The 12,141-nt window shown below is 41.6% G+C and overlaps 1 protein-coding gene across 6 annotated transcripts in view; it reads left to right on the top strand.

Moving 5' to 3' along the window:
* The first annotated feature begins 9,213 nt into the window (after positions 1–9,213).
* LOC128610374 (adhesion G protein-coupled receptor L2-like) overlaps positions 9,214–12,141 on the top strand; it is a 142,396-nt gene continuing 139,468 nt past the window's right edge. For all 6 annotated transcript variants that reach the window (XM_053629644.1, XM_053629643.1, XM_053629642.1 and 3 more), the window contains exon 1: positions 9,214–9,542. The gene's annotated coding sequence lies outside the window, so the exon portion shown is untranslated. The remainder of the gene's footprint in view (positions 9,543–12,141) is intronic.

The following is a 12,141-nucleotide window of genomic DNA, read 5'->3' as shown; positions in this document are numbered from 1 at the left end:
TGTAATTATGAAGGCCGATGATATTCCAGTGTGCAAAACCTGTCTAGATGTTTTGTTCCCATTAACAATGGAAACTATGACCTGTTTACTGTCTGCACGTATCTCCGTCACCATTGTTTGCTTTACATCCCGAGGTGCCAAGATGGCTAACAAATGAAACAACTTGCTAGCTGTATCTGTTGCGCAAAGCTAATTACGTCAAAAGAAAACATTGGCTTCATTAACATTAAAGCTCTAGATTTCTAATGTAAATGTGATGCATGTCAAGAGGAAAACAGAACGAGTTTATCGTAGATGTTGAGACTTGCTAATGAGTCGGTGTACTCAGCCCAAAAAAAAACAAAACAACTAGGGTAAATAATGAAGACGCATCACCGACGTTACACTCATCCATCATGTGTGCAGGCTGAATTCGGCGAAGCTAACTGTCGCAAAACTCAAGGAGTTGTGGCCAATATTAGCTGAAAAAGTGTCCACGGATCTAAATCTACCGGAAATATTAGACCATCTGGGTACCTTTGAGATACCCATTTCAGAATATTACGGATACGAATGGACAGTAGGCGAACTGGGACGTTTACCCACTACGAGCAATTAAATAAGGAAAACAAACAAACAAGTATTCCATCAAACACCTAAATCTTTGCATTTTAGGACAAGCTAATAGGACTTCCATTGAGTATTTTATTAAAGATACGCGCGCTTGTTTGGTGATGTCATTTCTGTAAGACACTATAAGCTGAGATTTGCCTTACAGTTGATATTAAACAGTTTTAGTTTTTATTGTAAGGTAAAATATAGGTAATGTTGTGTGCCTAGTTTGGATAGATCTACTTCTTTTTTTTTTTTGCCAATAAACCAAAAAATAATCTTTTTATTTATTTATTTATTTATTTATTTATTTATTTAACGTATTTATATTTTCTAATTCTAGAGTATTTAACCTGAGGCCATTTCTTAAAATTGAAGCAAAATTACACTCTAAGAAATAAATCTGTAAAATAACAGAAAAAGTACTGGTAGCTCATGAACAGATTTTGTCCCGTAATTAAAAAATGGAAATTTTCTGTTAATTGGCAGTGAACCCACAGTAAAAACAACAACAACAACAACAACAACAAAAAACAGGATATTTTCTGTTATCTAATGGTATACCTACAGTACAAAAACTGCAAGTGTTCAATAAATCCGTAAAATAACAGAAAATATACTGGCAGGTCATTACCCAGAGTTTGTCCTGTAATTAAAAAATGGAAATTTTCTGATAATTGATGGATTACCTACTGTAAATTAAAAAAAACGACCATTTTTGTTCAATATTATTTGCTTCTTGTCTTGTCTGCAGGTAAGATGAAGGTTGTAAAACAATATAGAAATATATATTACTTATTATCACTGACACAACAATTAAAAGAGACAATTGGAAAGTGTCAAAAAAAAAAGAGAGAAAGATTCTGGAAAAAAAAAAACCTTACCACTTGTAAAAAAAAACAAAAACAAAAACAAAACGTACAGTAAATTCCTCAGAGGATGTCTTGGTCAAATCTCGGTGCGTAAAGGGCGAGGCCGAAAACCGCTTCTGAATGCGCGTGATCTCCGATCACTCAGACGTCACTGTCTTAAAAACCGTCATGAGTCTGTAATGGAGATCCTGACATGAGCTCGGGAATACTTTGGTAAACGTTTGTCAGTCAACACCATTCGCCGCTGCATCCAGAGATGCAAGTTAAGGCTTTACTATGCAAAGCAGAAGCCATACATCAACACTAGCCAGAAGCTCCGCCCACTTCTCTGATCTCGGTCTCATCTGAGATGGACAGTAACACAGTGGAATCGTGTTTTGTGGTCCGACGAGTCGACATTTCAAATTGTTTTTGTACAAAACAGCCGTCGTGTTCTCCGGGCCAAAGAGGAAAAGGACCATCCAAGCTGTTATCAGCGTCAGGTTCAAAATCCAGCGTCTGTCATGGTATAGGGGTGTGTCAGTGCACATGGCATGGGTAACTTGCACATCTGTGAGGGCAGCATTAATCCAGAAAGATATGTACACATTTTGGAGCAACATGTGCTGCCATCCAGAGCAGGACAACGCCAGACCACATTCTGCCCGGATTACAAGCGCATGGTTATGTAAGCAGAGAGTGCGGGTGCTAGCACGGCCTGCTGCAGGCCTGACCCGTCTCCGATTGAGAATGTGTGGAGCATTATGAAGCCCAAAATAAGGCAACGGCGGCCATGTACAGTCGCTCAGGTGAAGAAATGCATAATGTAGTATGGGGGGGGGGGGGTCTCCTCAACCACCACCAGTGTGTAGCATCCACCTGGATGATGCGACAGCAGCCTCAGTGTGCCAGGACGCCCACCACACCAGCTATTAGTGGAGAGGAGAGAGTGATGTAGCCAATTCGGGGATGGAGATTATTAGGGGGCCATGATAGACAAGGCCCAATGGGGGAATTTCGCCAGGACACCGGGATATACCCCTACTTGGATTGTGTTGCAGTCATCAGATTTGAAATGAGAGTATATTTTCGAAAATAAATGAAATTCACAAAGTAAAAGCTCAAATAATGTGTTAATAATGTGTTTTCAATAGAGTACAGGGTGAACTGAATTCCTCAATGACTCTTTTTTTTTTTTTTTTGCATTTTCCATACTGTCCCAAACTTTTTTGTGGAATTGGGGTTGTAAATTTCAAGACAGTCTGAGAAACCACTAAACTAAAATCAGTAAACAAAATGGTGGCAGACGCTAGCTACCTAGCAAGCTAACTGGCAACGGCACCAACTTTCGACTGTCAGCTACCAACTGGCATGGAATCTCAGACCAAAACAGGACGAAACTACTAAAAAGGACTAAGAGCAGACTTTAAAAGGGAAGCGAAAGAGCAATAATGACAGACGGTTACGCCGCCATACTTACATGGCAGTAAAACAAAGAACAATGTTACACTAACATTATACACTTAAAATGTGGTTGTTTGTCAGACATGCAAGGAGAGAGATGGTAAATGGCACAATTATGTAGTGCTTTTTTTTCCCAAAGTGCTTTACACCGTGTCTCAATCACCCATTCACACACACACACACACACACACACACACACACACACACACACACCAATGGTAGCAGAGCTGCCAAGCAAGGCGCTAACTTGCCATCGGGAGAATCTTGGGGTTCAGTGTCTTGCCCAAGGACACTTCAGTATGTGGAGTCACGTGGGCCGGGAATAGAACCACCAACCCTACGATTAGTGCACAACCCGCTCACCACCTGAGCCACAGCCGCCCCCAGAGATCTAGTTTGAAAAGCGGGGAGAGAGATAGCTGGGGTCAGAGAGAGACTGGGACACAGAGAGATAAACAGGGAGAGAAAAAGAGAGAACTTGTTGACTAGCAGTGCACGAGAGTGGTTTGAGCACGGACCCGCCAGACGCTACTACAGTGGCTCTAAAACAAAGAACAATAATACTTCTAACACATATTAAAATGACACTGTGGTTGTTTTTTTTTTGTTTTTTTTTTGTAGACCCCTGTGTTTTACTGGATTTGGGGCCCTCTAAAGCTCCAGGTATCATCTTGGAGACGTGCTCTCATACAGAAATTAATGTAAAAATAAACCACTGCTTAGTCTTTACTACATGCATTAAATATACATCGATCCTTATGAACGCTACTAATACACCTGCTGCTGTCTGTGTCATTAATGTTCATCGAATAACAAAAGAATACGCAGCGAGTGACGTTCTCTTATTCTTTTGTTATTTGATGAACAATAATGACACAGACAGCAGCAGGTATATTAAGCTGCTGCCACTTTAAGTGTTACGCAAACCGGCTAATAACTTAACGTTATTGATAATGGCCTTGTGAAGACCAGCTCGCTACGTTAGCGATATCCGACAGACATTCACAATCGTATTTTACATGACCAACCCAAACAATATGTCATTTCAAACTATTAATGATCTACTACCAGGGTCCGGGGTTCGAGTCCAGCCGGGGCCCTGTGTGTGTGGAGTTTGCATGTTCTCCCCGTGCTGCGGGGGTTTCCTCCGGGTACTCCGGTTTCCTCCCCCAGTCCAAAGACATGCATGGTAGGCTGATTGGCGTGTCTAAAGTGTCCGTAGTGTATGAATGGGTGTGTGAGTGTGTATGTGATTGTGCCCTGCGATGGACTGGCACCCTGTCCAGGGTGTACCCCACCTTGTACCCGATGCTCCCTGGGATTGGCTCCAGGTTCCCCGTGACCCTGAAAAGGATAAGCGGTATAGAAGTTTGATGGATGGATGAAACAGCTGGATAAAATTTTGTGCCTCCACAAAAGTCGAAAAACCTGGAAAAACACCCGTGAATCACATGCTATGGACAAACTCTGGACAAATATACAGTCGCACAACTGTTAATATACAGATATTTCTTACAGTGTAGTTCATACAGGGTGTACAGGCAAAAAAAGTTTGCCTTTCAGCACACAGTACATAATCTGCTGCAAATATAAAGAGTTTTAACTCGTTTTCTGAGCCCACAATATCTTTTAATGCCCGAGGTAGTTATTGTCCTCCATTTTGTTGTGGAAGTTGTGTAGCCTGAACGGTCCAGCGGAACATTTTGCCGTGGCGTTTTAACTGTAACTTGTGCTTGTGCTTCAGACGTTCATTGAAATACATGTTTAATGTGTTCACACTGAGAAATTCCAGCACATATAGTACACCGAAAAGACTTAAAGGATGCTTTATACTTGCTGAGCAAATGAAGTGTGGAAGGACAAGCACATTTTGTTGTAACCCACTTCATCGTACACCACGGAACAATGAACATGTTGCGATTCTAGCGCTACACGCTGACGTTGTGAAACGCCTTGTAATATTTTTACATTCAACGATGAAAAAATTGCTCTGCATGCATTCGAGATGATTTCCCTCCCACTCTATTATCACTATTCAACACATTATTCACATATAGTAATCTTATCTACAAGCTCTAAAATGATCAGAAAGCTCACAGAACAAAGCTTTTTTTTTTTTTTTTTCCATTTAATGTGGTTAAATCAGTAAAAGATCAGCAGTGCGTAGATCACCCAGATGAGGATGAGTTCCCTTTTGAATCTGGTTCCTCTCAAGGAAGTTTTTCCTCACCACTCTGTCCTCTGGCTTGATCTTAATCCACATCTGGATTTCGGTAAAGCTGCTTTGTGACAACGTCTATTGTTAAAAGACACAAACTACACAAATAAATCTGAATGAAATTAAATACTGCTGGTCCGGTCCTGAGCTCGGGTTACTGACAGAGTGGAGTTTCGCATGTTCTCCGTGTAGCCGGAACTTTCCTCTGGGTTCTCCGGTTTCCTCCCACCTTCCAAAAACATGCAGATGGATTGGCTAGTTTTTAATTACCCCTGTGTGTGAAGGAGTGTGTGAATGTGTGCGTGGACTGGATTCCCATCTGCGGTGAATTTCCGCCTCTGGTCCTGTGTTCCTCACGTCCAGCATGACCCTGATAAGGATGAAGCAGTTATGTAAGTGGTAATTGTCTGATATTAACAAGTAACTGCGAGATAAAAAGTCGCAATTGTGAAATATTAACTCGACACTATGAGGAAAGATAACCGGGAATTACATTATTTAAATTGCGAGATAAAAGGTCACGATTACAGGATAAATCTGCATCATATTTTCTCAATTGGGGTAGAAGCAAACTTCCACCCCACTGTGTGTGTAAGGGGGCGTGGTTTGTAATCCTGACATGTTTTATGTGTTTGTTGTGGACGTAACTTGTAATAGTGTTGTGCTTTGTAAGGGGGCGTGGTTTGTAATCCTGACAGGTGTTTTATGTATTTGTTGTGGACGTAACTTGTAATAGTGTTGTGCTTTGTAAGGGGGCGTGGTTTGTAATCCTGACAGGTCTTTTATGCATTTGTTGTGGACGTAACTTGTAATAGTGTTGTGCTTTGTAAGGGGGCGTGGTTTGTAATCCTGACAGGTCTTTTATGCATTTGTTGTGGACGTAACTTGTAATAGTGTTGTGCTTTGTAAGGGGGCGTGGTTTGTAATCCTGACAGATGTTTTAGGTATTTATTGTGGACGTAACTTGTAATAGTGTTGTGCTTTGTAAGGGGGCGTGGTTTGTAATCCTGACAGATGTTTTAGGTATTTGTTGTGGATGTAACTTGTAATAGTGTTGTGCTTTGTAAGGGGGCGTGGTTTGTAATCCTGACAGATGTTTTATGTATTTGTTGTGGACGTAACTTGTAATAGTGTTGTGCTTTGTAAGGGGGCGTGGTTTGTAATCCTGACAGGTGTTTTATGTATTTGTTGTGGATGTAACTTGTAATAGTGTTGTGCTTTGTAAGGGGGCGTGGTTTGTAATCCTGACAGGTGTTTTATGTATTTGTTGTGGACCTAACTTGTAATAGTGTTGTGCTTTGTAAGGGGGCGTGGTTTGTAATCCTGACAGATGTTTTAGGTATTTATTGTGGACGTAACTTGTAATAGTGTTGTGCTTTGTAAGGGGGCGTGGTTTGTAATCCTGACAGATGTTTTAGGTATTTGTTGTGGACGTAACTTGTAATAGTGTTGTGCTTTGTAAGGGGCGTGGTTTGTAATCCTGACAGATGTTTTAGGTATTTGTTGTGGACGTAACTTGTAATAGTGTTGTGCTTTGTAAGGGGGCGTGGTTTGTAATCCTGACAGGTGTTTTATGTATTTGTTGTGGATGTAACTTGTAATAGTGTTGTGCTTTGTAAGGGGGCGTGGTTTGTAATCCTGACAGGTGTTTTATGTATTTGTTGTGGATGTAACTTGTAATAGTGTTGTGCTTTGTAAGGGGGCGTGGTTTGTAATCCTGACAGGTGTTTTATGTATTTGTTGTGGACCTAACTTGTAATAGTGTTGTGCTTTGTAAGGGGGCGTGGTTTGTAATCCTGACAGATGTTTTAGGTATTTATTGTGGACGTAACTTGTAATAGTGTTGTGCTTTGTAAGGGGGCGTGGTTTGTAATCCTGACAGATGTTTTAGGTATTTGTTGTGGACGTAACTTGTAATAGTGTTGTGCTTTGTAAGGGGCGTGGTTTGTAATCCTGACAGATGTTTTAGGTATTTGTTGTGGACGTAACTTGTAATAGTGTTGTGCTTTGTAAGGGGGCGTGGTTTGTAATCCTGACAGATGTTTTAGGTATTTGTTGTGGACGTAACTTGTAATAGTGTTGTGCTTTGTAAGGGGGCGTGGTTTGTAATCCTGACAGATGTTTTAGGTATTTGTTGTGGACGTAACTTGTAATAGTGTTGTGCTTTGTAAGGGGGCGTGGTTTGTAATCCTGACAGATGTTTTAGGTATTTGTTGTGGACGTAACTTGTAATAGTGTTGTGCTTTGTAAGGGGGCGTGGTTTGTAATCCTGACAGATGTTTTAGGTATTTGTTGTGGACGTAACTTGTAATAGTGTTGTGCTTTGTAAGGGGGCGTGGTTTGTAATCCTGACAGGTGTTTTATGTATTTGTTGTGGACCTAACTTGTAATAGTGTTGTGCTTTGTAAGGGGGCGTGGTTTGTAATCCTGACAGATGTTTTATGTATTTGTTGTGGATGTAACTTGTAATAGTGTTGTGCTTTGTAAGGGGGCGTGGTTTGTAATCCTGACAGATGTTTTAGGTATTTGTTGTGGACGTAACTTGTAATAGTGTTGTGCTTTGTAAGGGGGCGTGGTTTGTAATCCTGACAGATGTTTTAGGTATTTGTTGTGGACCTAACTTGTAATAGTGTTGTGCTTTGTAAGGGGGCGTGGTTTGTAATCCTGACAGATGTTTTATGTATTTGTTGTGGATGTAACTTGTAATAGTGTTGTGCTTTGTAAGGGGGCGTGGTTTGTAATCCTGACAGATGTTTTAGGTATTTGTTGTGGACGTAACTTGTAATAGTGTTGTGCTTTGTAAGGGGGCATGGTTTGTAATCCTGACAGGTGTTTTATGTATTTGTTGTGGACGTAACTTGTAATAGTGTTGTGCTTTGTAAGGGGCGTGGTTTGTAATCCTGACAGATGTTTTAGGTATTTGTTGTGGACGTAACTTGTAATAGTGTTGTGCTTTGTAAGGGGGCGTGGTTTGTAATCCTGACAGATGTTTTATGTATTTGTTGTGGATGTAACTTGTAATAGTGTTGTGCTTTGTAAGGGGGCGTGGTTTGTAATCCTGACAGATGTTTTAGGTATTTGTTGTGGATGTAACTTGTAATAGTGTTGTGCTTTGTAAGGGGGCGTGGTTTGTAATCCTGACAGGTGTTTTATGTATTTGTTGTGGATGTAACTTGTAATAGTGTTGTGCTTTGTAAGGGGGCGTGGTTTGTAATCCTGACAGGTGTTTTATGTATTTGTTGTGGACATAACTTGTAATAGTGTTGTGCTTTGTAAGGGGGCGTGGTTTGTAATCCTGACAGATGTTTTATGTATTTGTTGTGGACGTAACTCGTAATAGTGTTGTGCTTTGTAAGGGGTGTGGTTTGTAATCCTGACAGAAGCTTTACATATTTGTTGTGGGCGTAATTTGTAACAGTGGCCATGCTTTGTAATGGGCGTGGTTTGTAAGGGGTGTGGTTTGTAATCCTGACGGATGTTTTATGTATTTGTTGTGGTCGCAACTTGTAATAGTGTTGTGCTTTGTAAGGGGTGTGGTTTGTAAGGGGGCGTGGTTTGTAATCCTGACGGATGTTTTATGTATTTGTTGTGGGCGTAACCTGTAATAGTGACCCTGACAAGGATGAAGCGGTTACCGAAGATGCACTAAGCACTACGTCGGAATTGTCTCGCAGTTGTGAAAAGTAACTTCCATCCCAGGGCATGTTTAATCTTTATTGTTCCCACTATTTTTTAAAGCTGGAATTCGAGCTGCCAAATATTACACACACACACACACACACACAAACACACACAAAATCACTCATCGCACCTTTAAAGTTCCTAGTAGCCGACAGTTGGGGGGGTTGGGGCATGACCATTCTCATTCCTCCAGTTCCAGTTCCAGTTCCTGTCCAATCCACTGGTCGCTCCTGTCCGGGTTTTGTGTGCGTCCTCGTTCCAAACGCAGCTGCTGCAGAGAGACACTCCAGCGGCCCCTGTGCATTTCTGACATCCTGCTGTCGGAGCTCGGAGCTCGGAGCTGGTCTGGCAGCGCGGTGGAGCTTCAAGTTCACTTCCAGTCGAGTCCACTTCTCTATTCACACTCCTTGTCTATTTGATTTCCCTTAACCATGCCGAGACGGTGTTTCGCGTCGATTCTGACTTGCGTCTGAGCGCCGGCGGGTTTGCTTTCATTCTCTCTCTCTCTCTCTCCCCCTCTGTGTGAGTGTGTGTGAGTGTGTGTGTCGCTCTTTCATTCATACGCGGGGTGTTTACTTTTTTTTCTTCCTCCGCGCAAAAGAAAACGCACCGGTCCGGTTTCGCCCCCCAGCCGTGCGCTATTTGGTGATGGAGTTTACCCGGTGGCCGGGAGCCGCTACGTGAGACGTGTGAAGGCTTTTTGTGGTGTTGCACCAAAGCGGACCGCAGTTCAGCGGGTAAGTAAACCTGCTATAACCGCTTGATTTCTCCGCAGACGCTCACACTCACACACTGTGCGTGGAAAAGCGAGCGCGCGCTCCTTCACCGCGTACTGGATTACGCATTCTTCTTCTCCTTCTTATTATTCTTATTATTCTTATTATTATTTTCTACATTTGTGCGCAACAGGGCGCGCGTAGATCTCCATCTAAATCCGGTGATCTGAGTGAACTTTCAGGGTTTGGGGATATTTGTTTGGAGTGTGTGGAGGTATTTTGTCCCATTGCGAAAAGCCGGAGGCTACACGGGCTGGTGGCTGCGCTTTAATCCCGACATCCCTGGAGCTCTCCGTGTCTATCATTCTTGCTTAAAAACAACCTTTTGGAATGGGTTTTTTTTTTTTTCACCCCCTTTGCTTTTCATTCTGAAAAATGAGCACCCTTGCCAGATGTTGTGTCGCCTCGCCGTTACCCGTTTAAAACCCCGTTAAAGCCTAATCTCGGTCGGATTAAGGGCGATGGGATTGGAAATTGTGGGCTCTAAAGCATGAAATCAGTCATGAGATTGAGACACGGATCCTGTGCTAAAGAAACCAAGACACTTCTGATAAGTCCAATCAAGGCACTTATTATTATTATTATTATTATTATAAAAGCACCCATATGCCACTGCGACCTTGCGCATTTATGGGTGTTTAAATAATAATAATAATAATAATAATAATAATGATAATAATAATAATCATCAACAACTTTGTGTCCATATGATTGTGGAGGATTTGTTTACAACACACTGCGGCACAAATGAGATCTTTTTACTGCACATGCATAATTCACCTATGGGCTAAAACCAGCCTTGTTCTCACACACACACACACACACACTGATGCCTAGTGTGCACTCTACTTACACTACTCTCTCTCTGTGTGTGTGTGTGTGTGTGTGTGTGTGTGTGTGTGAGCGACGCAAGCAAAGTAAATGCGCCTTTAATTGCATATATTCCGTTTTAAGTGCCACTAATGAAAGAATAAAGCGATTTGAACATCTCAAGGCCGACATGCGTGCCAAACTCTCAGAATGCTGTTTCAAAACAATGTGGCGTCTAAAATATACCAATGTAACAAAAAAAATGTAGGCTGTAATTAATCATATTTGATATATTTCTTTCATGGGTTTCCTTTGCAGCAGAGTTGAATACATTTTTCCCCCAATAATGAATATCTGGACTCCAGTGTGCAGACTTGCTTTCATTCGTCTCTGGGATGAAATCTTTTCTTTCCTTGAGCTTTTGTTGTTGTTGCAGTAGCAGGGTCGTGCGGTAATTAGGCCGGCTGTAGGCCGCATAGTCTAGTGGTCTAGTAGTACTCACTCAGTCGTGCTTATTCCCTCATTCCCTTATTCACTTATTCACTTCGCCGCTGGAACAGACAGGCAAAGCCGGAGAGGAATTTTCTCGGGAACAAATGCTCCGTTGTTGAAGCTTCACCCCCACCTCTTCAGGGGGTTGCCAGATCGAAATCGATTAGTTTGAAATCCACTGCATGCATTAGAGAGTGCACCATCCAAGACTGACACTCTTTTTTCTTCTTCCTTTTTTTTTATTTTTATTTTTTACAAATATATATGTATATATACTGAACATTAAAATGCACAGAGGGAAAAAAGAATGCACGTTGTGTTTGCACATAATATTGCACGAGAGCGCGCCCAATCTGGCAACACCACGCGCGTCCACGCTGCCCCATTTGGTCCTGGACGTCTTCGTGTCACCTCTTAGCACTACACACACACACGCGCACGCGCGCGCGCGCGGTGCAAATGGGCCCTGAATTTTTACGCAAGTGCGAAATTTCTTAACTACTGATTTGCATATGAACGCAGATGCATGTAAGTAGAAAGGGGAGAAAAAAACAACAACACACAACTACAATAAAACCCTGGGTCTGCTCCCGAACCCACAGCCTTCCATGTTACACTAGGTCTTACCTTAATTACATCCCGAACCACAACCTAGGCTAATAGCACCCTATATAGTACACTCCAAACAGTAGGCCATATCATATATATATATATATAGAGAGAGAGTTATACATTTGCGCATGCGCACTATTGTGCTTGGAAACGTTATTAGCGTTTTCTTTCTTTTTTTTTTTTCATTTTCATTTGCATATGAAAGTGTCTGCACTTTCAATGGAGGAAGCTCTCGGGCCTCCACTCCACACTCCACCCTACCCCAACCCTAGTTTCACCAAGGAGGGGCCGAAAACCGAACACGGACAAGGGGCAAAGTATTTTGCAAGGTTACGCGTAATAGACTTTATGATATGTTTGTAGATGGTTGAATTGCTGGTGCTCGAGTAGATTTATATTTGCATTATTAGTTTGCATTTATGAAATATAAACACACACACACACACACACACACACACACACACACACACACACTTCTATCATATTTGCTTGAAATTGATATCACAATATTTGCTACTACTACTACTACTACTACTAATACTACTACTAATAATCTAAAAACATATAAAGTCTGCTATATAGTAATTAGGAATACATATCTTACAAAGAAAAATTACTGAGCCACAATTGATAAAATAATAACAAT

This window comes from Ictalurus furcatus, chromosome 7 (assembly GCF_023375685.1).
Source record: "Ictalurus furcatus strain D&B chromosome 7, Billie_1.0, whole genome shotgun sequence".
Classification (NCBI taxonomy): domain Eukaryota; kingdom Metazoa; phylum Chordata; class Actinopteri; order Siluriformes; family Ictaluridae; genus Ictalurus; species Ictalurus furcatus.
This window is presented reverse-complemented; position numbering and strand designations above follow the sequence as displayed.